General features: G+C 46.2%; 1 long non-coding RNA gene across 1 annotated transcript in view; it reads left to right on the forward strand.

The window, feature by feature from the left end:
- LOC138516539 (uncharacterized) overlaps window positions 1-26,849 on the forward strand; it is a 203,757-nt gene extending 176,908 nt beyond the window's left edge. The window contains exon 4 of the long non-coding RNA XR_011282283.1: window positions 22,614-26,849. This is a non-coding gene — a long non-coding RNA (uncharacterized lncRNA). The remainder of the gene's footprint in view (window positions 1-22,613) is intronic.
- The last annotated feature ends 451 nt before the right edge of the window (window positions 26,850-27,300 follow it).

Consider the following 27,300-nt stretch of genomic DNA (forward strand, 5'->3'; position numbering starts at 1 on the left):
TTTAAAGCCTGGCGGCATTATCTGCTTGGTGCTCGACATACCATCACAGTGATCACTGATCACCGGAATTTACAGTATTTGAAAACCGCCAAGGCTCAGTCATCACGGCAGCTCCGATGGGCTTTGTTTTTTGCTGAATTTGATTTCGTGATTACTGGCTGCAAGAATGGCAAAGCAGACGCCTTATCCCGAATTGGAATGGGAGAATCTGATACAAACTCAGAACCAGTACCAATAATTCCCGAACAGAGGATTCTAGGCATGACTTCGTTACAGACGCTTGAAGACATTCAAGCCAGAGTGAAACAACTCCTGGACCCTACAACCTTACAGGAATGGATACAAAAGGGATCAGACTTTACCATAGATAATGGTTTACCTTATTTCCAAGGACGCTTATTCCTGCCACATAAGGAATTACACAAACTAGTTATTTCCGGTTATCATGATACATTAATAGAGGGACACCCCGGTATTGCCAAGACAGAGGAAAAGCTGAAACGACAATTCTGGTTGCCCTCTTGGCGAAAAGATGTTAAATCTTTTGTGATGTCCTGTGGTGTTTGCGCCCAAAATAAAAATCAAAAGAAAAGACCAGCCGGTCTCCTTCAACCTCTAGACATACCACCAGCACCCTGGCACACCCTATCAATCGATTTTATTACGGACCTGCCTCCTTGTTCGGGGTACAATACTATTCTGGTAATTGTGGATTTGTTTTCCAAAATGGCCCACTGTATTCCTTTGAAAGGTTTACCTTCAGCTTCTGTCCTAGCCAAAGAATTCCCCGAAAATATTGTTCGGCTACATGGATTCCCATCTATACTAATCTCTGACCGGGGAAGCCAATTCATTTCCCACTTCTGGCGCAAATGTTGTCAAATGGCGCAGATCGACGTAAGATTATCGACCAGTCACCACCCTCAGACCGATGGTCCGACCGAGAGGACAAATCAGACCCTTGAACAGTACTTACGGTGTATGTTACAGCAATCTGAAAGCAACTGGAAAGAAATTCTTTGGATAGCCGAATACGCATATAATAATTCGGTACACTGTGGAACTGGCCACAGTCCTTTTTATACTTTGTTTGGGCATCACCCTCGAACCTCAAACCTTGACTCACCTCAGAACCTCGGAATGCCTGCAGTAGAACATCTGCATTCTACAATTACCCAAGCCTTCAAAGAGGCAACTACGCATTTACAACAAACCAAGAGAAAATACAAGGAGAATGCTGATCTACATCGGAGTGAAGCACCTCCGTATCAGATTGGGGATCAAGTGTGGTTAGCTACCAGACATTTACCACTCAAAGGGCCTCGAACTTTTAACCCAAAATATCTGGGACCTTATTCTATTACGGCAATAATTAACCCAGTGGCTGTTAAACTTGATTTACCAGCTAGTATGCGAATTCACCCTGTTTTTCATGTGTCACTTCTGAAACCAGTGGTACCCGGAACCCGACTACTCAAACCTCCAGAACCTATTCTAATAGATGGGGAGCCCGAATTCGAAGTGAAGAACATTTTAGACTCAAAAATGTTTAGGTCAAAACTATTCTACCTAATTGATTGGAAGGAGTACGGACCTCAGGAGAGGTCGTGGGAACCCAGCGACCATGTGCATGCACCTCGATTAGTCAGGAAATTCCACCGACTCTTTCCAGACAAACCAAAACCTCCGGAGGGAACAACCTTGGGAGGGACCTTGGGGGGGGAGTGCGGTCATGATGCCCGCTCCCGGGGAGCCGGTTCAAGCCCGGCGTCCCCGAAAGCGGACATCCAGTCCCCAAGGAAGGACCCAGCAACCCCATATAGGGGCCCTTTGGACAGTGTCCTGGCGCCTATGGTGCCAGGCTCATAAAAGACATCAGTCCTGGCGCCATAGGCGCCAGGCTCATTATGGGAATGCTTGGGTGCACTTACCTGATGCAGACCATGCTGCAGGATCCCGGCCTCCTTGAGGCCTGAAAGGAACTACTTTACCTGTGGGACTAATTTACCATCCGGGCGTGGTCGGGGAAGGATACATACCTGATTGGAGGAAGGATACATACCTGGAACTTCTTCCAAGGCTATTTAAACCCCACCCGAACAGCCACACGTGCTTCGCGTTGTTCTGCATCTAGCAGCTGGACGCTCACCGTGTCTGCTCCTGCATCCTGACTTCTGCCACGCCTGCCAGCATCCTGGATCACCTGCAAAGGAAGAGAAGAAGAGAACAGAAGAAGGAAAAGTCCTTACCTGCTAAATCCGCATCCCGGAGACATCTCGCCGACAATCCTGAAAAGGAAGACTTTAATTTAAAAGCTCATCGCGTCGATCGCTGCAGCGCCGCATTCCACTAACCTTCACAGGGCGCCTCCATGTTCAGCAGCGATCATCCGGATTCGCAGTCACGCCCCAGCGCCTAGGTAGAAAAACACCAGAACAAAAGGTGAGAGAGAGAAGGGAATAAGGAAAGCTAAATCCCCATGTTAAGACTTACCTGTTGATTCATTCCCTCTTCATTTCGGGTCCGCGCCGCATCCTGGCATTTCCGGACCCGGCCCCTAAGGGGAAAAAGAGACATCAGCGTTAATGAGCGAATGAAAAGACATTACCAAAAAACGCTCATTAAAGATTTACCTGATTTCTACAAGGATTTCACCTCTCATCTCGTCGGTGCCTGTTCCCCGGCATTCCGTACCCCGGCCCCTATGGGGAAAAAGACACTAGCATTAGTACATTAATGCATGGACACAAGGGGAACCTCTTATCAAAAAACTTACCTGGAAGCCAAGCAAGTTTGGTTCTCACCAATCCGAAAATCCAGTGAAGTAACTGGATACCAACGCGACCCTGCATCAGAAGCAGGATGGAGAGCTCGTCCTTCCAGACACTAAGGTGAGACGCTACGAGAAATCACAGAAGGGTTTCAAGGAGGGTTAGAGGGGAAAGTGGGAGGCCGATTGCATCACCCCGCAGACAGTTAATCCCCTATTTTCGCCTACAGAAGGATACTTCTGCGAGCCAGACAAGCCAGATTTGGGGGCCCGGTCCAGTCCGTCTTCCGAACCCTGCGCATCACCTTAGAAGAGGTCATAGCAGCGCGAACCAGGCCAGCGCCTCCGTGGGAGTCAGGTGAGCGTAACATCCACCTCGCTGTCCAGTGACCAGACTAGGCCCAGCCGTCTCCTTCTAGGAAAGCCTGCCGCTGTGTGCAGTGACCAGACCTTGCCTCGTTGTCCAGAAACCTGGCCCGCTGTCCAAGCTACCCCATTCAAGTGCTTGTTGTGAGTATTTCCCTTCCCCAGCGACCACAAACTGCATCCCTTGCTTTGTTACCTTGTATTAGGTCCAATCCCATAGAGATATTATAGCTGCTTTAGCAAAAATCCTTAAGCTGTCAGAATCCTCTGTGTACCTTGTTTTTAGGAAAATCTGTAGTGGTCTCCAAGTGTTACCACCATTCTTCCCAACTAATTTCAGTCCTTAGTACTGTTTTGAATAAATTAATTAATTCCCCCATAAAGACTGCAGCTTAACCTTTTTACTGCAGCGTTCCTCTTTTCTAGCCACTAAAATATAGTTTCAGTAAAACTTGTAATTTCCTTTCCAAACCTATTTTCCATGTGCAACTTCTTTCATTTTTTAAACAAAGTTTCCTTTCCCGTTAAGAATCTCATCCTGTCATCCATTCAGAGTTACCTTTTCACTTTCATATTATCCCTGTGATGTGCATTTGTCCCTTAGCATCAAAACCGCATTCCGATTTTGTCTGTTTAACCCATTTTTCAAGCTGTTTTTTCATTTTAAACGTGTGATTTGGCTGCATTGTGTTTTTCCTTCCCAAGTCGATTTTCTGAACTGTATGCCTGTTGTTAGTTCATTGCCTTGTAGTTTGCCAGTGTTCTTACATCTTTGATACTGCTATACTCATTTCGACCTCATTCATTCAACCGCATATGTAAAATAAGTATTAGCAATTCTTAGTTCTATTTTGCTACATTTTCAAAGGTTTTCAATCTGATTTTGCCTCCCATTCAGAGGGGGACGCTCAGATTTGCATTCTGTTTGTTGCCTAGTATCCCTGCCTCCTTGCTACTTCTTTCTACCCACACAAAATTCAGTTAACAGGGGTTTGAGGGAGCGTTGCAGGGGGAAATACTAACTGTGGTGCTATCAGAAAACACCGCCCAAAAATAATCTTGCCTGTGTTTACTTGTGCATTATATATCTGATGTTAAAAAGGTCAAACTAAGTGTGTTCTATCATTTTGCAGTGTAATTATCACCACACTGGTGATTGCTGCCCTATATTAAATTTGTATGATTATCATTGAAATTTAAAAATAAATACATTTTGTATTATTACACACCGGCCAGGTTTATGGCCTATTGCGACGTAGGGTATTTGCAAAGGTGGGTGTGAGAGGGGTTGGGTGCCTTCTCAAATTGAATTCATAATAAATATGATAAAAGTATTTTGATTGTGCGCTGCATCCCTGGCCAGTAGGAAGAGTCCTGGTCTGGAGTGTGTTAAGACGGATTTCTGAACTCTGTCCTGGTGGCGCAGAAGTTCAGAAGGCCAACCTAATTACTTGGAACAGGGTAACCTCTGGACGAGCCAGACCAATCAAGGTAGCGATCGCGGCGGTCAAGACTAGGTCTCAAGAGGGGTGAGGGTGACTGAAAGCCCGCAACGAGCACACAAAGCAAGATCACTCACAAACTACTCCAAACAGTTGTTATATTAAAAATATATACACATTTATTCCAAGGCCTTTAAAACAATGACCGTAGCGAGAAAATCACAATATAACGATAGTAAACCAACACATACCTTATCAACACAATATATATACAAATACAACAAGTCTCAAGCGTTATATGCACGAAATGGGTAGTCCACCTAAAAGGGAAGGAAGACAGGCAGTGCGAAATAATGCTTAGACCCAGTTCGCCTTCAGAGGCACCTAACTAGATGGAAGTCGGAGCCCTGCGAAGAGTGGAGCCTTGTGCTCAAAAGTACCTGCACGCGCTGGTGCCAACGGGCAAAAGGAGAAGCTCTTCGAGGGAAATCAGGCAGTTCAGTTTAGTGCACAAAAGAAGAAGAACACGTTCCGCGACTCAAGCGCAGCCTCCACAGTGGGCAGAAGCAGAGCGCGAGTACGGAAAAGGGTGCTGTTTGACACAGCGGGGAAAAGCAATGGGCTCCTGCAGGAGGGCGACCAGATCCTAGCTATGCTACTCACCGGTCCCCGATGCAAGCAGACCCAGGCTTCTCCGCGTCAGTTTCAGCAGCTAGCAGGTTCAGAAGAGCAGGGAAAGCCTCGTCGTCGTGTTGAGTAAAAAGACGTCCCAATCGAAGAAACCCGCATAGTTTGTTATCACAGCAGGGCAAAGGAGCGGCCGTGTGTATCTGAGCCAAATGTACACTACTCACTTCAGACCTGGGAACGCCAAGTGTACGAAGCGTGTGAGAGTGACAAGGACTCGAAATACTACACAACCTGGCGGCGGTTACAGAGCAAGACTCCCGTGTAAAATGGTCAGTCAGCTGGATGGCCCAGAGACGCTTCCGAAGGCTTACTGGCAGGAGATGGTGAAGATGCTGAGAATAGCTGTTCCCGCTATTCCAAGGGTCGAAGTACCAGTACAGGCCTTCTGGTTCGATCAAAGGTGAAAATGGTTTCACAAGGCGACAGCAGTGCAGAGGAGAAGTCCTTCAGCGGGTCACCAGCGATTCCTCGGTCCAGCCTTTTGGTTGCAGGATACTTGGCTCCTGTATTCCTTCGTTCATGAGAACTCAGGAGATCGACATGGTAGTGGTGTTTCCAGCCCCCTCTTATCCACGGTTCCCTTCGCGCCAAAACGGAGGGGACCCAATGGGAGATCCGCTCATCAACACTCACACCATTCGTGGACCAATCACGGACCACGGTGGTCCCAGGCATTCACACCATCCTAGACTCTCTGGCACCCAGGATGTGTATTGGGACCAGACATCCCAGCCCACATCCTGGAGGCACACACAAGACATGTAGAAGCCCGCGAAAGCATCCGTGTTTCGCGGGAAAGTACATGCCCAAATAAGGAAGGCCCCGGGTCGGCTCGACCTGGGGAAGGTGAAGGGAGCAAGACGGTCAGCGGACAGGACAAAGGAGCCTCGTGGTCTGGCCATTTTGGGAGCCAGGCCACCATTTTGGGTTAAGCGCGGAAAACGCGCTTAGAACGCCAAAAGGAGCTCAAAACACAAGAAACAATTGCTGCCACCATTCCCGTCCCTGAATCACTTGCACCGATCAGATACAATCCTAAACGAGTATCTAGGGCCTGTAGAAGGCTAGAGACCCAAGAGAGCTGTAACTTAGCTTACAGTGCCCTCTTGTGTCATGTTGCACGAAAGCCGCAACATGATAAAAGAAACTACGGGAAACAGCGTTCCCCGGTACTGACTGTCTTAAGGGCATGTCAGTTTCCCCGTAAGAAAGGAGCGAAAGCCCAGAGGAGTGCGGCGGAAGGCTGCACTTCTCTGGCAAAGTCAAGAACAAGGTGAAAAACAACAGCAAAAAGTTTATGGGTTGCCACATGGAAGGAAAATTACCTACAATTACGAAATCTTTCCTAACACTCGCCCCTCCCAGACTATGGACAGGGGGAACTAATCCACCCCTGGATGAGTCTCTTGTTCAGGTCGGTTAAACATTCTGGACAACCCATCAGCATTGCTATGTTGGACACCTGGCCTATGCTCAATAGTGAAGTCGAAGCCTTGTAGACTTATGGACCACCTAAGCAACTTTGGATTCTCCCCCTTCATGTTCATTAGCCACTTTAAGGGCTTATGGTCAGTTTGCACAGTGAAGTGGGTCCCATAGAGGTAGGGCCTCAGCTTCCTTAGGGCCCACACAACAGAGAAACATTCTTTCTCTACCGTGGACCATCTGAGCTCTCTGTCCTTAAGCTGGCGGTTAATAAAACCAATAGGGTGTTCCTTACCCTTCTCGTCTACTTGTGATAGTACAGCTCCTATCCCAGTGTCAGAGGCGTCCGTCTGCACGATAAAAGGTCTTTGATAATCAGGGGCCTTGAGCACAGGGGCCTGGCACAAGGAGTCTTTTAAGCCATTGGAGGCCTTCTCACACTCGTCGGTCCAAGTTACCTTCTTGGGTTTCTTCAGAGTTGTGAGGGCAGTCAGAGGGGCAGCTATGGTGCCATAGTCTGCCACAAAATTGCGGTAATACCCCGTGAGTCCTAAGAAGGCTCTCACTTGGGTTTGCGTAGTGGGGGTAGGCCAGTCTTGTACTGCTTGTACTTTACTGGGAAGAGGCTGTATCCTCCCTCCACCTACTTCATGTCCAAGGTAAACCACTGAGCCTTGTCCAATCTGGCATTTACTAGCCTTTATGGTCAGGTGTGCTTTCTGAAGAGCCTGGAGCACAATCCTGAGGTGTTTCACATGGTCTTCCCAGGTGGCACTGAAAACTGCTATATCGTCCAGATATGCAAGACAGAATTCGTCCAACCCATTCAACGCATGAGTCACAAGCCTCTGGAAAGTGGCAGGTGCATTCTTCAACCCGAACGGCATTACCCGGAATTGGTAAAGGCCGTCTGGAGTAGAAAATGCTGTCTTCTCCTTGGCATGTTCTGCTAAAGCTATTTGCCAATAGCCAGCAGTGAGGTCAAACGTGCTGAGTTACTTGGAGGCACCCAAAGTATCCACCAGCTCATCTGTTCGAGGCAAGGGGTGTGCATCTGTCTTGGTGACAGCATTCAGAGCCCTGTAATCCACGCAGAACCTCAATTCAGAAGTGCCTGCCTTTGGAACCAAAACCACAGGGCTGGACCAAGGACTACTAGAGGGTTCAATCACCCCAAGCTCTAACATCTTGTTGACCTCGGTCTTAATATAAGACTGTACTTTGTCTGACATCCTATATCCCCTACCAGTACCATCCGTTTTCTGAGCCCTAGCACATAATCAACTACGTTGGTAGTAACAGGGGGAGTGGGCATCTCCCATCCCTCTTTGACGATGGCTAAGGGTCCCCGTACAGGATGACCGAACAGAAGTTCGAAGGGGCTGAAGCCAACACCCTCCTCTCGGTAGGCAAACAGTAAGCATGGTAAAAGAAGATCCCATTTTCTTCTCTGAGGTTCCTCCAGAGCCCCAATCATGCTCTTTAACGTTCTGTTGAAACGTTCCACCAGACCATTGGTCTGGGGGTGGTATGCAGAAGAGGACTTGTAGGTGACCCCACATTCTTTCCACATAGCCTGCATATACTTCGAAATAAAGTTGCTGCCACGATCCGACACAACTTCTTTAGGGAAGCCAACCCTAGTAAATATGCAAAGTAAAGCTTTTGCAACTGACTTGGCAGTTACAGTTTTCAATGGGATGGCCTCAGGATATCTGGTTGCATGGTCGACCAGCACCAGGATAAACCTATTGCCCGAGGATGTTTGCGGGTCAAGGGGACCAACGATGTCGATCCCTACCCTTTCAAATGGTACCCCCACAACTGGGAGCGGTACCAACGGAGCTTGGATTGTCGCGCCAACCTTACCAGACAACTGGCAGGAGGCACAACTCCTGCAGTGACTTTCTACTTGCACCCCCATCTTGGGCCAGTAGAAGTGCATGGATAACCTTTGCTTGGTCCTCTTCATACCAAGGTGACCAGCAAGGGGAACTTCATGCGCCAACTGCAGGAGGAAGGGCCTAACAGCAAGGGGAACCACCAACCTCCTATGGTCTCCTTCTGTAGACTCTGTGGGCTCACTATACAGGAGTCCACCTTCCCAATAAATCGTATGCGTCCCAGGAGGTTCACCCTCAAGCTGGGAGCAGGCCTGACTCCTTAGGCCTTCCAGAGATGGGCACTCACGTTGGCCTTTACTGAATTCGTCCCTATCAGGACCTCCTTCAACTAACAAGTCTTTTAGTTCAGGATGATCGTTGGGGTCAAATACTTCAGGCATCGCCACCTCCTTGTCAGGCCCGGGCGATTGACCAACTTCCTCCACCGCAGTGGTAGGGGAGCTCGGGGGAATATTCGCTTTCCCTCGTGTTGACTTGTCGACTCCTTTCGCCTTGGGTTTCCCCTTCGGCTAGGGCAGCGTATTGGTCTTGGCCAATGCTGCCCGTGCTTGAGACCGTGTGTAGGGTCTTTCGGCAGTGTCTCCTACGAGCCCTAAAGCTCTTAGATTATTACCTAACAAGACCTTTCCCGGGACGTTTCTCTGAATGCTCACCGGAATCCTGACTGCTGTACCATTTAAAGTAAGATTTACAGGTATTACTGGGAACATACGGAGTGGGCCGTCAGCCAACTTAGTGGGCATCAGAGTAGCTCTGGCAACTTCCTCTGAGTCTACCAAGGTAGAATCCACTACAGTGCGACTGCACCCACTATCCCTAAGAGCTGGAGTATCTACTCCATTGATCAGCACACTGTCTTTAAAGTAGTGCTTGGTATTATCCGGAATCCTAGCATAAGCCTCTGCGACTTTAGGCTCCCAGGAACCCAGGGAAACTAAAACTACCTCAGCCTATATCCCGCTGGGAAATGAGTCTGAGGAGAAGGATGCTCCTGTAATCTCTTCTTCCTCGTAGGAGGAGAAGGCCAGATTAGCGGAGTGGACCCCCAAAGGTCAAACCTTACACCGGGGATCCCCCTTCACGTGGTCAGTTGCTCCACAAGCAAAACAAGATCCATTGGGTCTGTTTACATAGGGAGGCTTATTGTAACCAGAGTTCTGTTTCGGAAGCTGACCTCCACTACCCTGTGAGTTCTCTTGTGTCTTACCCTTATTTTTCTTTTTGTGGCCCTTATGAGAAGAAGATTTATCAGATTCTCCACCCTCCTTATCTTTGGACTTTTTCCCTTCCTCCTGCTTACCAGGATGAGTTTTGTCCTTATGGGACACTCGATGTGACACCCATAAGTCGGCTGCAATGGCCAGCTTCTTAGGATCTATCTCCTTTGAATCGGCCAAATGCTGCTTAAGCTCCGGGGAAGAAGATGCAAAAATGTGTTCCAGCATGACAAGATTTATCATGCCTTCGAAGGTAGAAACCTTATAACCTTCGACCCAGCCAGTTAAGTTTTTCAAGGATTCAGTGACATAAGATACCCAAGTACCACCTTCCTTTTTCTTATACTCTCTGAAACATTTCAAATATTGGGCCAGAGTCTTCCCAAACTTTAAAATGAGAGTTTGCTTTAACATTGCGAAATCAGCTCGCTCAGCCTTCGACATTTCCATAATGTCACTACAGCCAGAATGGGGCAGTCTGCTGAGTAACCAGGCAATTTTATCAGCATTGTCAACTTGTTGAACTTCGCATGCATACTCAAACGCATTCAGCCAGTCCATAATGTCATTCCTTTCCTCATACACACTGAGCAGATCTTTCGGAAACCGTGGATGAGAGGAGGCCCCAGACCCATGTCCAGGACCCTTGGACCCATTTGCAACCTGAAGCTTGGCCAGTTCCAACTGGTGATCCCTGTCTTTTTGTTTTTCTGCCTGTTCGATTTTTAGTTTGGCTATGCTGAATTCAAGCTCCTGCTGCCTAAACCGCAGCTCTTGCTTCTTGAATTCAAGCATAGCCTCCCCATCAGCACTGGCAGAGGAAACATTAGACATCTCGTCCTCCCTGTCCTCGTGGTCGCGATGGATCAGTGCAGCGGCAGAACCGTCGGTTCTACCAGTGAGAGCAGCCCCACCTCCTTCCGCACTGTCCTCAGAAGTTATAGCGTCAAGCTGCGCTTCTTGCCATGCCACGATTCTTTGGATCATTTCCAATTTCGTGCCTTGAGAGGAAACACCTCTCTCCGCACACATCTTTTTCAATGTTTCTGATTTGGAAGCATTTAAAGTTAACAACGTATTTGTTTCCATACTGTTAGATAGGACTATGGCCTTTTTAAAGTTATACTACAACAATTCACTACGTGTCCTAGTTGGAATAACCTGAAATGCCTTAGTTTGTGCGCAACACTGGATACCTTCAGTCGTATCCCACTGCTGTACACCAATTTGTTAAGACGGATTTCTGAACTCTGTCCTGGTGGCGCAGAAGTTCAGAAGGCCAACCTAATTACTTGGAACAGGGTAACCTCTGGACGAGCCAGACCAATCAAGGTAGCGATCGCGGCGGTCAAGACTAGGTCTCAAGAGGGGTGAGGGTGACTGAAAGCCCGCAATGAGCACACAAAGCAAGATCACTCACAAACTACTCCAAACAGTTGTTATATTAAAAATATATACACATTTATTCCAAGGCCTTTAAAACAATGACCATAGCGAGAAAATCACAATATAACGATAGTAAACCAACACATACAATATCAACACAATATATATACAAATACAACAAGTCTCAAGCGTTATATGCACGAAATGGGTAGTCCACCTAAAAGGGAAGGAAGACAGGCAGTGCGAAATAATGCTTAGACCCAGTTTGCCTTCAGGGGCACCTAACTAGATGGAAGTCCGAGCCCTGCGAAGAGTGGAGCCTTGTGCTGAAAAGTACCTGCACGCGCTGGTGCCAACGGGCAAAAGGAGAAGCTCTTCGAGGGAAATCAGGCAGTTCAGTTTAGTGCACAAAAGAAGAAGAACACGTTCCGCGACTCAAGCGCAGCCTCCACAGTGGGCAGAAGCAGAGCGCGAGTACGGAAAAGGGTGCTGTTAGACACAGCAGGGAAAAGCAATGGGCTCCTGCAGGAGGGCGACCAGATCCTAGCTATGCTACTCACCGGTCCCCGATGCAAGCAGACCCAGGCTTCTCCGCGTCAGTTTCAGCAGCTGGCAGGTTCAGAAGAGCAGGGAACGCCTCGTCGTCGTGTTGAGTAAAAAGACGTTCCAATCGAAGAAACCCGCACAGTTTGTTACCACAGCAGGGCAACAGAGCGGCGATGTGTATCTGAGCCAAATGTACACTACTCACTTCAGACCTGGGGACGCCAAGTGTACGAAGCGTGTGGAAGTGACAAGGACTCGAAATACTACACAACCTGGCGGCGGTTACAGAGCAAGACTCCCGTGTAAGCTGGTCAGTCAGCTGGATGGCCCAGAGACGCTTCCGAAGGCTTACTGGCAGAAGATGGTGAAGATGCCGAGAATAGCTGTTCCCGCTATTCCAAGGGTCGAAGTACCAGTACAGGCCTTATGGTTCGATCAAAGGTGAAAAGGGTTTCACAAGGCGACAGCAGTGCAGAGGAGAAGTCCTTCAGCGGGTCACCAGCGATTCCTCGGTCCAGCCTCTTGGTTGCAGGATACTTGGCTCCTGTATTCCTTCGTTCGTGAGAACTCAGGAGATCAACATGGTAGTGGTGTTTCCATACCCCTCTTATCCATGGTTCCCTTCGCGCCAAAACGGAGGGGACCCAATGGGAGATCCACTCATCAACACTCTCACCATTCGTGGACCAATCACGGACCACGGTGGTCCCAGGCATTCACACCACCCTAGACTCTCTGGCACCCAGAATGTGTATTGGGACCAGACATCCCAACCCACATCCTGGAGGCACACACAAGACATGTAGAAGCCTGCGAAAGCATCCGTGTTTCGCGGGAAAGTACATGCCCAAATAAGGAAGGCCCCGGGTCGGCTCGACCTGGGGAAGGTGAAGGGAGCAAGACGGTCAGCTGACAGGACAAAGGAGCCTCGTGGTCTGGCCATTTTGGGAGCCAGGCCACCATTTTGGGTTAAGCACGGAAAACGCGCTTAGAACGCCAAAAGGAGCTCAAAACACAAGAAACAATCGCTGCCACCATTCTCGTCCCTGAATCACTTGCACCGATCAGATACAATCCTAAACGAGTATCTAGGGCCTGTAAAAGGCTAGAGACCCAAGAGAGCTGTAACTTAGCTTACAGTGCCCTCTTGTGTCATGTTGCACGAAAGCCGCAACATGATAAAAGAAACTACGGGAGACAGCGTTCCCCGGTACTGACTGTCTTAAGGGCATGTCAGTTTCCCCGTAAGAAAGGAGCGAAAGCCCAGAGGAGTGCGGCAGAAGGCTGCACTTCTCTGGCAAAGTCAAGAACAAGGTGAAAAACAACAGCAAAAAGTTTAGGGGTTGCCACATGGAAGGAAAATTACCTACAATTACGAAATCTTTCCTAACAGAGTGGACTATGCCTTTGAAATCCTTAACAGATAGGGGGCTCAAGCTGTGATTCGAGACAGTGTTGCCACCCGTGACAGCTTAACAGAGCAGGCTAACCTAGAAAAGGTAGTGATACTTTTTGTGGTTAGAAAACTGTGTTACGCTGTAGAAGTGCCTTCCTAAAACTTAGACCCGAAGTATCAGGCCTGTGTGTAAAAATAAAGTAAAATCAACCCTGAACTGGACAAGAAGCAACAGAATATAGGTTTACTCTTATATGAATAACTGAATAAAGAAAGAACACTCTCCATAATGACCATAGTAGAGATAAACATGGCTAGGCAGCACCTTCTGAACAAATTATTTGTCAGAGGGGAATGGGTACAGCAAGATGAGGAGGTCTGGCTAGGAGAAATGATGCAACAGGTCACTGCTTTGAACACGGATGTGTGGCAAGATGGTGGCCTATTACATCAAGCCTTGAGCAAGTTGTATATGACTCCAAGCATTAAAGAGGAACAGATTAAAATGGTCCAATTCACATCCTACCTCTATCTCCAAGGGGGGATTTTGGAGGAAAAATATATAGAAGATAGAAGCCTTGCACAAAACCATTCTGAGCACTTAAACCAAACCCAGATGGAATTAAAACTAGCAGAAGAGAAATTGTAAAAGAGCCAAGATTCTGAAGTGGGATTGGAAAATTACACTAAACAGCTAAAAGAGGACTTGGCTCTACAATAACAAAATAATTCATACCAAGAGGCCCAATTAGATGCATTAAAAGTGGAATGTCAGGAAAAGGTTGAAGAGAGTCAACTAAAATTAAAACAACAGGTGACATATAATAGCTACTGCTGAGAGTAGATACCCAATTTATTAAATCATATTAGAATGTTGGAAGAGGAGAATAATAAATTAATCAGTAAAGAACTCCACCTCCAGACAAAATTTAACCAAGAACGCCAGACATTATATACTATCAAACAACAGCGGGATAACCACGCTGAACAGAGGGGCGCCCTGTATCAAGAAAAAGTTGCCCTATGTCACGAAGTGAGCAACCTAAAAACAGATCTACAGAAAAGAGTTAGATCTCCAGAAACTAAACGAACTACAAGTAGAATATGAAAAGCTATTGGGGCACACCAGACGAGTGGAAGGTGCTCTAGAAGAGAACACCCAGGTTAAACATGCGCAAAATCAGGAGGTGAATCTCCTAGAACAAAAATTGTCTCAGTATTCCCAGACCATACAGGCAGCACAAAAAAACAATGAGGCCCTCTGTGAGGAGAACAGTGGACTTCAGAGTCAGGTAGTAGCTCATGAAAAGGTCATAGAAGTTTAGTTAATTCCTGATAGCAGAGCAAAAGGCTCAGGCTTTTGCCTACAGTCAGGAAATAGAGGCTGAAAAGGAGAAACTGGAGCTGTTAGAGAAAGTGTATTCTAGGCTGAATCCAAACTTGAGGGACCCCGAACAAGTATAGAGGGACAGGGCAATCCCTGATCACAGTGTGATGCCCTCTGTACTAAGGGCCACAAACCAATTTACCAATTTGTATGCACAAGGCTCTGCTGACTCCATGTCCGCCGGTACACAAGAACTGGGAGTCATGAGCCAGCGAGACTTAATTAGGCCTAGTGTGATTGAGGAGGTAGGCCACCGCCCATCAGAGATGAATGGACGGGCATCCCTGCACAGATTCTGAAATGTTATGGCTGAAATATCTGATCAGGAAGACTCCTTTGAGGAGAACTAAGGGAGCTAGACCTACAGAAGCAACACCTACAAAGGAACCATTTGGTTAACTTTGCAGAAAAACAGCATGAAATGAGGCTCCAAAAGAGCATTCTAAAAACCTTCATCCAGACAGGGCAGTGGGGGGCCCTCCACTAACCCTGGAAGCAGGGAGGAGTCGAAGACCACTCTCCTGTTCGAAAAAGGCAGTCCAAGGGCAGTGACCCAGAGAGCCCAAGGTACAACAGGGGAGAAGAAACTAGGCCCCAGCATTCTGAGAGCAAATCACAGGCTCAAATAATCAGGGAGTGCCTAGAAGATAAAGAAGGGACCTCAAACTGTATCAGCTCTAAGTCTGAGGGCGAGCGGACTCCGGTAAAGCGGCGATGGAAGGCCAATAAACAAAAGAGCCCTGGTGGAAGACCCCATTAGGCAGATTAAGGCTATTAGGAATTGTACAATTCTGTATCACAAAAATGCAAAATATTCTGTCTGGGAGCATGTGTAACTATATGAACAAATGATGGACTCTTTTCACATCAGAAATAGCCAGAACTGCATAAATTATGCCAAATGGACATTCTCTCCGGTGTACTCCAGCTTCTTTTCGGGACTGGAAAACCAGAACCATTCAACGTGGTCCACCGATAAGGCGGCCATCTTGAAGCACTTTTCTGCCCACAGAAACCCCAGGAGGCTCACAAAGTGGCCTACAATCGGCAATGCGGAGAGGATCAGACCACCAGAGAATTTGTGCAGGAGCTAAAATGTGCCTTTGCACAAACTACCAGGTGAGAGCGCAGGAATAGTAGAGAATTCATAACTACATATTTTCATGCGCTTCCAAAATATATAATGACCCAGTTGGTAAGGGATTTTCATGACAACAGGACCCTGGACTGGGTAGTAGAGCAGGCTACCCGGATCTATGAGGTCCAAAAACCTGCAGAAAACAAAAACCAGACAAAAAACACAAACCAGCCATCACCCCCACTGCTGCTAAGGTGGCAGAGGTGAAGGTTGCACCCATTTTGGATCTAGAAATGGGGGGACCTAAAAACACATCTTCCCAAAACAAGCCAAATCAGAGGCAAAGAATGCCTTATGGCCAATCACCACCAGGCGATAGTCAGGCAGGTAACCCCACCAATTGGACCCCTAACTTTCCTGATTACATCAGTCCCAGATATAAGGGCAACAGACCTATCTTTGGGTATGTATGGACTCCCGCAGCCCAAGGAGGGGATCCAACCAGGTGAGTAGTGCCCCAGGAAACTTCCCTCCTAACTTCCCTCAGGAGGGCAGTAATCCCCCAAATCCTGGGTTAAGTTTCTTTCCCCGGTACCTTCCAAAACCCAACCTGCAGGACAACCCTCCTTTCTTTCCCCACTTTCAGGAATCTAGACTACCCAATCCGGGAGAAGGGAGGCCAAGGGCAGAGGGTTACCAAAGGAATCCCCAATACCCAGGGTACTCCGGGAGAAGGGATAGTTACCCTTCCCGAGAACCACCTAGGTTTGAACAAAGACCCATGTACCAGCCGGAGCGGGTGTCCAAACTGGAGCGCCAGGTCCAGAACCTCACACAGGATCTGGGTTACATGTTGAGGGCTCAACAAAACCCTCAAATGAACATGGCGGCTCAGAACCCCTCAAATCAAGGGTCTGGCACCCCAGAAAAATGAGGGGAAGAGATCCCTGACATCCCACCGGTTTCAGAGAAGGAGGCACGGGAGGAAGGGGGGTGTAAAGCCATAGAGGAAGCTTCCTTCCTCACCTGTGAAAAGCCCCTGGATGCCCCAGAACCAGAACTAAAATCTCTTGTCCCCAAAAAGCTGCAGCCCAGGAAACAGAGGCTGGGTAGGAGAAACAAAGACATAAAAAAAAAACATTTTGGGGAGAAAGTCAGTGTCCTCCAGTTTGAAGGGGAAGAATCCTTGGAGGATTCTGGGAAGACAATCTTCTCCTTCAGGGAGGGGAGAATTCCTCCCAAAGAAAAATGTGTCCCAAGAGACATGAAGGAAGACTGGATGGGTGTGGGGACTGATTCAGAGTCACCCATCCCTGAACACCAGAATTGTCATCCTGAGAACACAATATTAATGGAGGGATCATCCCCAGAAACTGGTTCTAGTGACTGCCACCAGGTAAAGGGCAACAGCACAGAGCTAAGGGAAAAAGAGGATTCCAAAATCGCACATATTTCAGGATGCCAAATATTTGTTACAGATTCCCAGACTCCGGCACAGAAAACTGCCCAAAATCCCACAGCGTCTGAGTCCAAAATAAAGAAATTGACCACCCCGCTTGCCCAAAATGCCCATTACCTTTGCCCTTTGGATTAGAAAGAAGGTAGATTCTAAGCCCCCATCCAAGTGCAAGGGCAATGTGCATTTTCAGCACTGGTGGACAACGGATCCCAAGCCACTCTTCTGTCAAAAAGGGCCTTTGAGCAGCTACATTCAGGAATGCGAGAGAGACAATAGATCCCTCTCACCCCTCTTCCAGAACTTCGACGGGAATGAAATTCCTTTTGAGGGGACTGTGGATCTGGAAATTAAAATCGGGTGACAAAGTTTAACACCCGGTCATAGTCATGACTCCAGAGGGAACCCCCTATCTATTAGGGAATGACATCCTTTGCAGGTTGTCTCCCCTAATAGACTGTGTGAACAAGGTCCTCTGGACTCAGACTAACCGGCCAATAAAATTAAAACAAAGTGCCAACCATGTTAGTTTAAATGACACATGCCACATGGGTGAACAAAAATAAAATCATATTGAGTTTAAATTCCAAAATAATCACATACCTGACATTACAGTAATTGATGTAAGACAACAAACTGGTGATGGGAACTCCTCTCCATTCCTGAAAATCAATCATCCTTCCAGTCTCAAGTGGAATTTTACACTGGAAGGAAATACTTTAAAATGTTATACTAATTCACAATCTGAAAATCCAAAAGTGATGAAAAACCAGCTCAACGTTTAGCTGACATTCAGAAAATTAGAGAACAACTGTTCCTCCCTATTTAGTTAAATGAGGGGAAGGAGTCTGTTCTCGTCAGAGTCTCCCTGAACAACAGAAAGAGCTCCATCAGCGAAGCCATGTTCAGAAAGCTCCCAAAAGATCCAACCATTCCCACATTTAAATTGATTGATAAGTGGGAAATGGGACTGGAAACTCCCAATTCCAATCATCTCCTGCCCAGCAGGTGTATGCTCAAAATTTCTATAGGTGACAAAAGCATAGTCCATAATTGTTGTGTTGTGCTAGATGTCCCTGCTGCATTCTATTTAGGCAATGACATTCTCAATCAGTTTGCAATTAATTTGGACCTTATAAATTACAAGGCCTGGTCCCGACTAGGAGGCAATCCCATGGGCTTTGATGATTCTGAAAAGGCATTTCGGTATGCTCAATTGCTGCCGTATGCGGTTGAAGTTCAAATTGGAGAGGAGGTCACCATCCCAGGACCGAACCAACAATTCCCAATTGATTTAAAAATTAAAAGAGGACAGAAATTACAAAATCCAGGTGCATATATACACCTCAATACCCATCTTCAACAGCAGGGTTGGGGTTAAACCCAACACCATTAGTCAATGTAGAAAACGTCACCATTCCAATATTGGTGGATAACGGCAACCTCAGGAGTATCACTCTGGGTGCAGGCACCATTATTGGAATGGCTGTTGATGACCAGCATTTTTCCCTGGATCTAGGAAATGAACTGATAGGACCAATCCCCAATGACAGTTATGACACTGACAATGATGATGACATACCACCGGAAAGGATCTCCACCCGGCAAGGGGGGAATTTCCTGGTGTACTCTTCCTGCCCTTATGGGGAGGAAGAGGTGACCTGTGACATCAGGAAGGATGAGGTGATGTTGACTACCTCTCCTACTTGAAACCCTCTGCCCTGGTCAATACTTTAACCAGAGACCTCTCCACCCAGCCAGAGGAGGCCGCTGAGATTGTGAAACCTGATGTCTTTCAGGCTTCAGGCAAATAGTTGAAGAGCGGGTGAACCTCACTGATGCCTGTGAGACTGAAGAGCAAAAGCAAAAGTTGAAACAGGTGTTCTTAGATTTCCACAATATCTTTGCTGTGGACTTGTACGACTGCGTTCGCACCGAGCTACATACTACCACAATTCCCACGGATCCTGGAATGACTCCTGTGTTTGTGAAGCAATATCGCTTGCCTGTCGCATATATGAGTCCCTGACAGAAATAATCAAAAATCTAGAGTCCCGGGGGATAATTCGTCCAGTTCACAGCACCTTTAATAATCCGGTGCTGGGGATTTTAAAACCAAATGGCCAATGGAGACTTTGCGCAGACCTTAGAGAGCTGAAAAAACGGGTCCACATGTTCCTATGGCCTCTTCCCTACATTGACCAAGGGCTGGCCCATATCCAGGAGTAAAAAGGTATACACTGCTATTGACCTGATAAATGGATACTGGGCTATGCCCGTCAGTAGGGAGGACCAATACAAGCTGGCCTTTAACTTCAGGGGGCAGCAATACACGTGGACCCGGACTCCCTTCAGATACATAAACTCTGGCAATGAATTCAACATCTTCCTACACCAGGCCATGCCTGACTTGGGTGAAAGGGGTAACCTGGCCTATGTGGATGATGCATTTATTAAAGGCTCAACTGTGGAGGAACACAAAGTGGAGATCTGTTATGTTCTGACCCAGTTGAGGGTTGCTGGAGCAAAACTGTCCTTCCTGAAAGCACAGTGGTGCAGGACCCGTGTCAACTCCTCAAGATCTCTGTCCCCAGGAGAAGAAAGTGGAAGCACTACTAAAACTGAAAGACCCCACAACTCTGTGTGAGGTAAGAAGCCTCCTTGGACTGGCTAACTACAGTAGGAAGTTCATTGAGGATGACGCAGGTCACAAGACCCCTGGTCCATCTGTTGAAGGGGGGGGTCAAGTGGGAGTAGGGTCCAGAACAAGTCGAGGCAGTAAAGCAATTCAAAAGAAGCCTTTCACAAGTGCCTTGTCTAGCTTACCCTGTCAAAAACAAGGAGTTCTTCTTTGAGACAGGGTTCTCGACACGTGCTTGACAGCAGTATTATACCAAAAGCATGACAATGCCTATAAAGTCATCTCCTATGCATGCAAGACTTTATCCTCTGTGGAGGAAAAATTCAATGATTGTGAGAAGGCACTCCTGGCAATGGTGTGGGCATTGAAAAATGACTGCCCGTTAATCCAGGGGGAGCACATCATAGTGGAGACTCCATACCAGCCTTTGCAATACCTTCAAAGTGACACAATCCGGGCAGGAAATGTAAGTAATTTCAGAATGACCTCCTGGATTCTGTCCATGCAAGGCTTTCCTGTGGAGGTCAGATATGGCCAAAACAAGAAGAGTTATCTTGCGCAAAGTCTGGCTGACTTGCATGATTATTGCATGATTGTGCCAGAGAAAACTGTCTCGAGGTCGAAAGTCTCAAAACTCAGGACAACATGGAGGCGTACCTGAATTCCCACACAAAGTCTCTGAAGAAAAGTTCGAGGGAATGTCCACAGTTTATGTGGACGGGTGCTCCAACCATGTTGACAACAACAGGGAAAAGGAACAGGTGGCCGGCCTTGGGAATGCCTGGGTAAATGATGCCCCAGAACCCTCCGCTGGATACAAAATCGGTCCCCACAGTAGTTAGGTAGCAGAGTTGATGGCAGTTCATCAGGCCATCCTCACCCTCGTCCAACACCAAATCCATGAACTGGTCATAATCACTGATTCAGATTATGTCCGGTACGGCTTCATGGCCACCTGGTCAATTGTAAAACCAGAGGCATGCTGTGTTCTAATAGCAAACCACTTAAACATGGCAATTTAATACAACATATTAATGATCTGGTCACCTCTAATGGGATGACCATCTATTGGAAAAAGATTAAGGGTTATTCCAGGTTAGAGGTGTCAGACAAAACTGAAAACGACCTGGCTAATCAGCTGGCCAAAATCGGAACCATCCAGGGGGGGATCTCCCTGAGACTGAGTCCCTGTTGGGGCAAATCCAGGTCACTGCTGTCACTAGGTCCCAGACAAATGCTCACAATGAACTCTCAACTGCCCAGTGGAGTAAGGAGACCCCAGATGCTGATTTAATCACGGCACAAAAAGGGATCCAATTATTGGGAAATTTGACCAAGACATAGAGGACCCTGAGAACTTTCCTCTGACGGAAACCGATTACATTGGGAAAGAGGACCTCAGGGTGTTGATGAAGTGTCCCAAAAAGTTCTGAATCCAAGACAGTTTGTTGGTAAGGTGATCCATCTCTGGATGTGACCAGTGGGTGGTACCTACCTCATTCCGAAGCCTGATGCTAAATCACACCCATGACGCGGCCACAGCTGGTCATTTGGGGTTTCACACTACTCTAGAAATCTTGCGAGGGGTTGCATACTGGCCACACATGGGGCAGGACCTCAACCAATGTTTGAATGGGTGTCTTGTGTGTGCACAATTTCAGCCACGCTCACTCACACACCGAGCTTCCCTCCAGAAGAGGGGGATGACACTGCCTTGGTCAGATTTACAAGTAGATTTCATCGGACCAGTGATTTGCTCCTGTAGGGGGAACAAGTACATGTTAACAGTAACATGCTTGTTTACCAAATGGGTGGAATGCCTCCCTTCCCCAAATTGCAAGGCAGAAACAGCAGCTGCCCTAATGATCAACCACATCTTGAGTTTTGGCCTACCTCACAGGATTTAGTAAGACTGAGGAAGTCACTTCACCAGCAAAGTGATAAAGATGTGGGAGATACTCTGGGTAAAAAGGAAACTTCACATTGCATACTGCTCTCCTCTAGTGAGGGAGTTGAGAGGTACAATAAAACCATTATGAGCATTCTAAAAAGGTTTGTAGCAGATTCTGGGCCAAGTTGGGACATCCAATTATCGCTTGTCCTGATGGCCATCAGATCTACACCATCTTCTGCAACCAAAATGTCTCCACTTGAGCTAATGACTGGATGAAAAATGGTGCTGCCTCAGCATCTGCTCTATAGAAAACAAGAGCAGACACTGATAAAACGCCTCCACAACTCATGAATATGTTGTGAATATAAGAAAACACCTTCAGCATGCTTTTGCATACGCTCAGCGGAATCTGGAAAAATCAGCAGAGGGGATGAAAACTCAATATGATTTGAAAACAGCAAAAAAAGGAATACCAAGTAGGAGACAGGGTCTACTCGTACAATTTTCAAAGGAAGCAGACTAATGAGCGGAAATTTCTCCCTTCCTGGTGCGGACCTTTTGAAATTGTAGATAATATTTCACCTGTCGCCTACAGAATCTGCATCCCCAAAGGAGAGATGTCAGAAGAGAAATGGGTCAACATTAATCAGTTAAAGAGTTGTCACCCCAGACACACTTGCAGCTGATAGAGGGGCCCAAGGAAAGTCAAATAGAGGAGACCCCTGGAGAATATGAAGCAAGAAAAGGGAAAAGCAAGGAAAAGGAAAAGCAGAAGGGAATAGGTAGGCCCATAGGTATATCTAACAGGGTGTAATTCAGTGTTATTGAACAGAAAATATTATGAAAATGTCGTGTAAAAATGTCCTGTCTTTGTATTGTTAAGTAAAGTGTTTGCTGAGGTTGTTCAAGTACCCTGATGAATGTAGAATGCATGTTTTGTTTTGCTCTTCAAACCTTCCCAGGAAAACTGTCAGTGCAAGATTCTAAAATCTGTTTTTTATATATCTCCCATTAGATTACTAATTCCATTCCCTGGTAGACCGATGAGGATGTCTCAGAGGACCCGGAAAGGGAAGGAAGGAAAGGGAGTGTCTTTTCACACTCTCCAACAAAAGACGAAGGCAGGATTGTGGCCGACCGCTCCCTGATGGAAGAAGAACTATGCCCGATGATCCCAACTTTTCCCTTCTCTCCCTCAACAAGAAGTCTCGGGGAAGCAGGGGGGAGGGGATCTGTGGGGTACATTTATCAGCCCAGCAGAACTCCCCGACATCACCAAACTGCATTTCAGCAGTTACTAGCAGAATGGCTGCGCTGGCTCTGTTGAGCACCATTGCCTTGCACCCAAAACTGTGTTTTGCAGTCACCAAAATAACGGCTGCACTGTCTTTACCAGGCACATATGTGCACCAAAGAAAATAATTTGTGGGCAGCGCTGCTATGCTGCCAGCTCAAAACATCCTACTGAAAAAGAAAATGTTCTGCATCTAAAATGACTGTGCACTGATGCCCTTTTCATCTTTTCAGCATTACCAAGTAAGACACATTCATTTACACCCATATGCAGAGTGTACACCAGCAAATGGGGGCATTCCTCACTGAATGGCATGTTGTGTCAGACAAAATCTGTGAAAGAGCAGAGAACTTCACTCTAAGCCGTATGGAAAACGCTTTACTTTTTTCAACAAAATGACAGAGACTACCCCTTTATAAGAAGCACTTTGCTTATGTCAGTTTCAATGGACCCTTGCCTTAGACAGATTAAAAAAATGGGACGAGTTCCAGTGGTCAGGCACAACTTGCTACGAGCTGAGCAAGCGAGACCGGATAATTTATTTAACACCTATACATTGCGGTCAGCCACCACACTTAAATAATTACAATAGACACAATCACAAACGGAAGATTCTTTTCTCTCTGCACTCCAAATGACTGGGGGCGGCGCCCCCACACCCTAAATAGCGGGCCGCCACTGGCAGTCACCAAAATAATGGCTGAGCTGTCTTTACCAGGCACATATGGGGCGAGATGGAACTTGGAACACCCAGAGAATGGCGACTCGTGTTTTCCTCATGTGTACCAAAGAAAAGAATTCAAAGGCAGCGCTGCTATGCTGCCAGCTCAAAACTTCCCACTGAAAAAGAAAATGTTCTGCATCTAAAATGACTGCACACTGATGCCCTTTTCATCTATTCAACATTACCCAGGTTGGTTCCTGTAAGACACATTCATGTACACCCATATTCAGGGTGTACATCTGCAAATGGGGGCATTCCTCACAGAATGGCATGTTGTGTCAGACAACATCTGTCAAAGAGCGGAGAACTTCACTCCAGGCCGTATGGAAAGCATTTTACTTTTTGCAACAAAATAACACAGACTACCCTTCATAAGAAGCTCTCCCTCTCTTTGCTTATGTCAGTTTCAATGGACCCCTGCCTTGGACAGATTCCTGTGTAGTAGAAATTGACTAGGACTATAAATGTTCAGAATCTAGATGCGAGAAAAAGCCGCATTTGTGAAAGTGACATCCCATTAGAATTAACCCACATGTAAAAGGGTCCTTTTGACAAACAAGAAAATGCCCTTTTAAAAAGTGAAATGTTTAACGAAGGCCCTGCACTTGCGTAGAAATGTGATGGGAGCTTGCTTGAAACATATACATGACATTTATTTCTAAAAGGCTTGCTTTCTGGTTAAGGAAAGGAAAATAAATAAAATTACTGTGAAGCCAGCAGAACATGTTTGTTTGATGGGCACTGGCTTCAAAGGACCTTACCTTTCCTGGGAACAGGATCATGTTCCCCCAAATGGACCAGCCACCTGGAAACTATGAATGGGCCAAGGGGGAGCATCTTGCACCCTCGTCAGATGAGGTGGCACTGCTCCAGCATGAGACAATAGACTGCCAGGACACAGAGTTGGGAATTCCTGGTGACACCTCCCCTCTACTCAAGCTGAAGGGCTTCAAAGGTGAATCCATGACAACACTGGGCTAAACTGACGAGAGCCTGACATCTGGCTGTGGCCTGGAAAGGAAAGTCCATATTTGGAACACAAAGCCAGCCCAGTTGATTTCAGAGACTATGCAGCTTATGTCATTTATTTCAGTAACCAAAAGACATATTAATGTGAAATTATGACCATTTAAATGTCATGTTTGCGCCATTAAAATAAGACGTTGTAGGTTTTTCTAGCATGTTTAAGACGCAAACCCCAGGAAAATGTGAATTCTGGGGAAAACATACATGGTACAACTTTGAAAATTAATGAGAACATGGACAGTGATAGTATGTATACATATGTAAAATTGTAGAATTTTAGGTGAACTATTTTTCATGGAAATGGCAAAAGACTGACAGATTGACTAAAAAGCATTGTACGTCTTGGAATTTGGATCAGCATGTGTCTTGTAAGATATGTAGTCTGCCCGTATATGTTTCCTAATGATGACATTTGTAAATATGAGTGTTTTTTCCATAACTGCTTTTGGCAAAAATAACGTTGGTAGAAGAAAGCGCATTGTAAAAACATCCACCATAAAACTGAGTCACCTCCTTCAGTCCAATCTGCCTCCCGGGAGGAGGCGACATACATAGGCTCACCTATCCGATGTTAAGAGGTGTGTCTAGCTTAGTTCTGCTCCATAGTAAAATCCTCTGCTGTCATGCTCCTTATATAAGGGAGAGGCATGGGGAGCTCTGGACACTCTCTTCTGACGTTCTAGCTCCAGCGCATACAGAGATCCAGACATTCCAGATTCACCCGGAAAAATTCCAGATCCCACTGCCAGACTAGAGCACAGCTGACCCTATTCAGGCAGAACCGCTGATCTAGAAAAAACCCACAAAAATCCCAATAATTCAGGGAGAAAGGGGGAAAAGCTGTTGTACCCTTTTGGGAGTATCCTGTGACCAGACCGGCTTTTGCCCAGTGACCTGCTTGCCCAGCTGATCCACCTTGCTGTCCAATGACCAGACTAAGCCCAACCGTCCCCTTCTAGGAGAGGCCGCCGCTGTGTGCAGTGACCAGACCTTGCCTCACTGTCCAGAAACATGGTCTGCTGTCCAAGCTACCTCATTCAAGTGCTTGTTGTATTTCCCTTCCCCAGCAACCACAAACTGCATCCCTTGCTTTGTTACCTTGTATTAGGCCCAATCCCATAGAGATACTATAGCTGCTTTAGCAAAAATCCTTAAACTGTCAGAATCCTCTGTGTACCTTGTTTTTAGGAAAATCTGTAGTTATCTCCAGGTGTTAGCGCCATTCTTCCCAACTCATTTCAGTCCTTGTGTAAGTCCTTAGTACTATTTTGGATACATTAATTAATTCCCCCATAAAGAGGGACACAGCGTGAGGAGGTTGAGACAGCAGCTTAACCTTTTTACGGGCGACGTTCCTCTTTTCTAGCCACTAAAATATAGCTTCAGTAAAACTTGTCATTTCCTTTCCAAACCGATTTTCCCTGTACAACTGCTTTCATTTTTTTTAAACCAAATTTCCTTTCCCATTCAGAATCTCCTCTTGTCATCCATTCAGAGTTACCCTTTCACTTTCATATTCTCTCTGTGATGTGCATTTGTCCTTTAGCATCAAAACCACATTCCGATTTTGTCTGTTTAACCCATTTTTCAAGCTGTTTTGTCATTTTAAACCCGTGAAAATAAGCAAATGCTATTTCTCCACTTGTGATTTGGCTGCATTGTCTTTTTCCTTCCCAACTCGATGTTTTGAATTGTATGCCTGTTGTTAGTACATTTCCTTGTAGTTTGCTAGTGTTCTTACATCTTTGATACTGCTATACTCATTTCAACCTCATTCATTCAACCGCATATGTGAAATAAGTATTTAGCAATTCTGAGTGCTATTTTGCTCAATTTCCAAAGGTTTTCAATCTGATTTTACCTCCCATTCAGAGGGGGAAGGTCAGATTTGCATTCTGTTTGTTGCCTAGTATCCCTGACTCATTCATTGCTACTTCTTTCTACCCATACAAAATCCAGTTAACAGGGGATTGAGGGTACGTTGCAGGGGGAAATACTAACTGTGGTGCTATCAAAAAACACCTCCCAAAAATAATCTTGCCTGTATTTACTTGTGCATTATATATCTGATGTTAAAAGGTCAAACTGAGTGTGTTCTATCATTTTACAGTGTAATTATCACCACACTGGTGATTGCTGCCCTATATTAAATTTGTGTGATTTTCATTGAAATTTTAAAATAAATAAATAAATATGATATTATTACACACCGGTCTGGTTCATGTTTCATTGCGATCCGGGGTGTTTGTAAGGGTGGGTGTGCGGTGGGTTGGGTGCCTTCTCAAATTGAATTCATAATAAATAAAAGTATTTTCATTGTGCGCTGCATCGGTGGCCAGTAGGAAGAGTCCTGGTCTGGAGTGTACCGTGCCTTTGAAATCCTTAACAATAACTAAATCACAAAAGTGACTTTAAAAGAACACAATCACAATTCTTCACTTACTGCAAATTTCACTTCATGAAATAATTACACTGATCAATAACAAAGGCACTTATGTAATGTTGTGCAATTTTGACTTTCCTGCAGGCTTAAAAGGGTAGCAGTAGGATTTCAATATTGGTAAAAATACATATGGCAATTATAATTTCGCCAATGCTTTTGGTATAAAATAAACACAGGGTGATTCATTCCTTTGTTTTTCAGACCCCCACTTGCTT

Source organism: Ambystoma mexicanum, chromosome 6q (assembly GCF_040938575.1).
Source record: "Ambystoma mexicanum isolate Mex_15411 chromosome 6q, UKY_AmexF1_1, whole genome shotgun sequence".
Taxonomy (NCBI): domain Eukaryota; kingdom Metazoa; phylum Chordata; class Amphibia; order Caudata; family Ambystomatidae; genus Ambystoma; species Ambystoma mexicanum.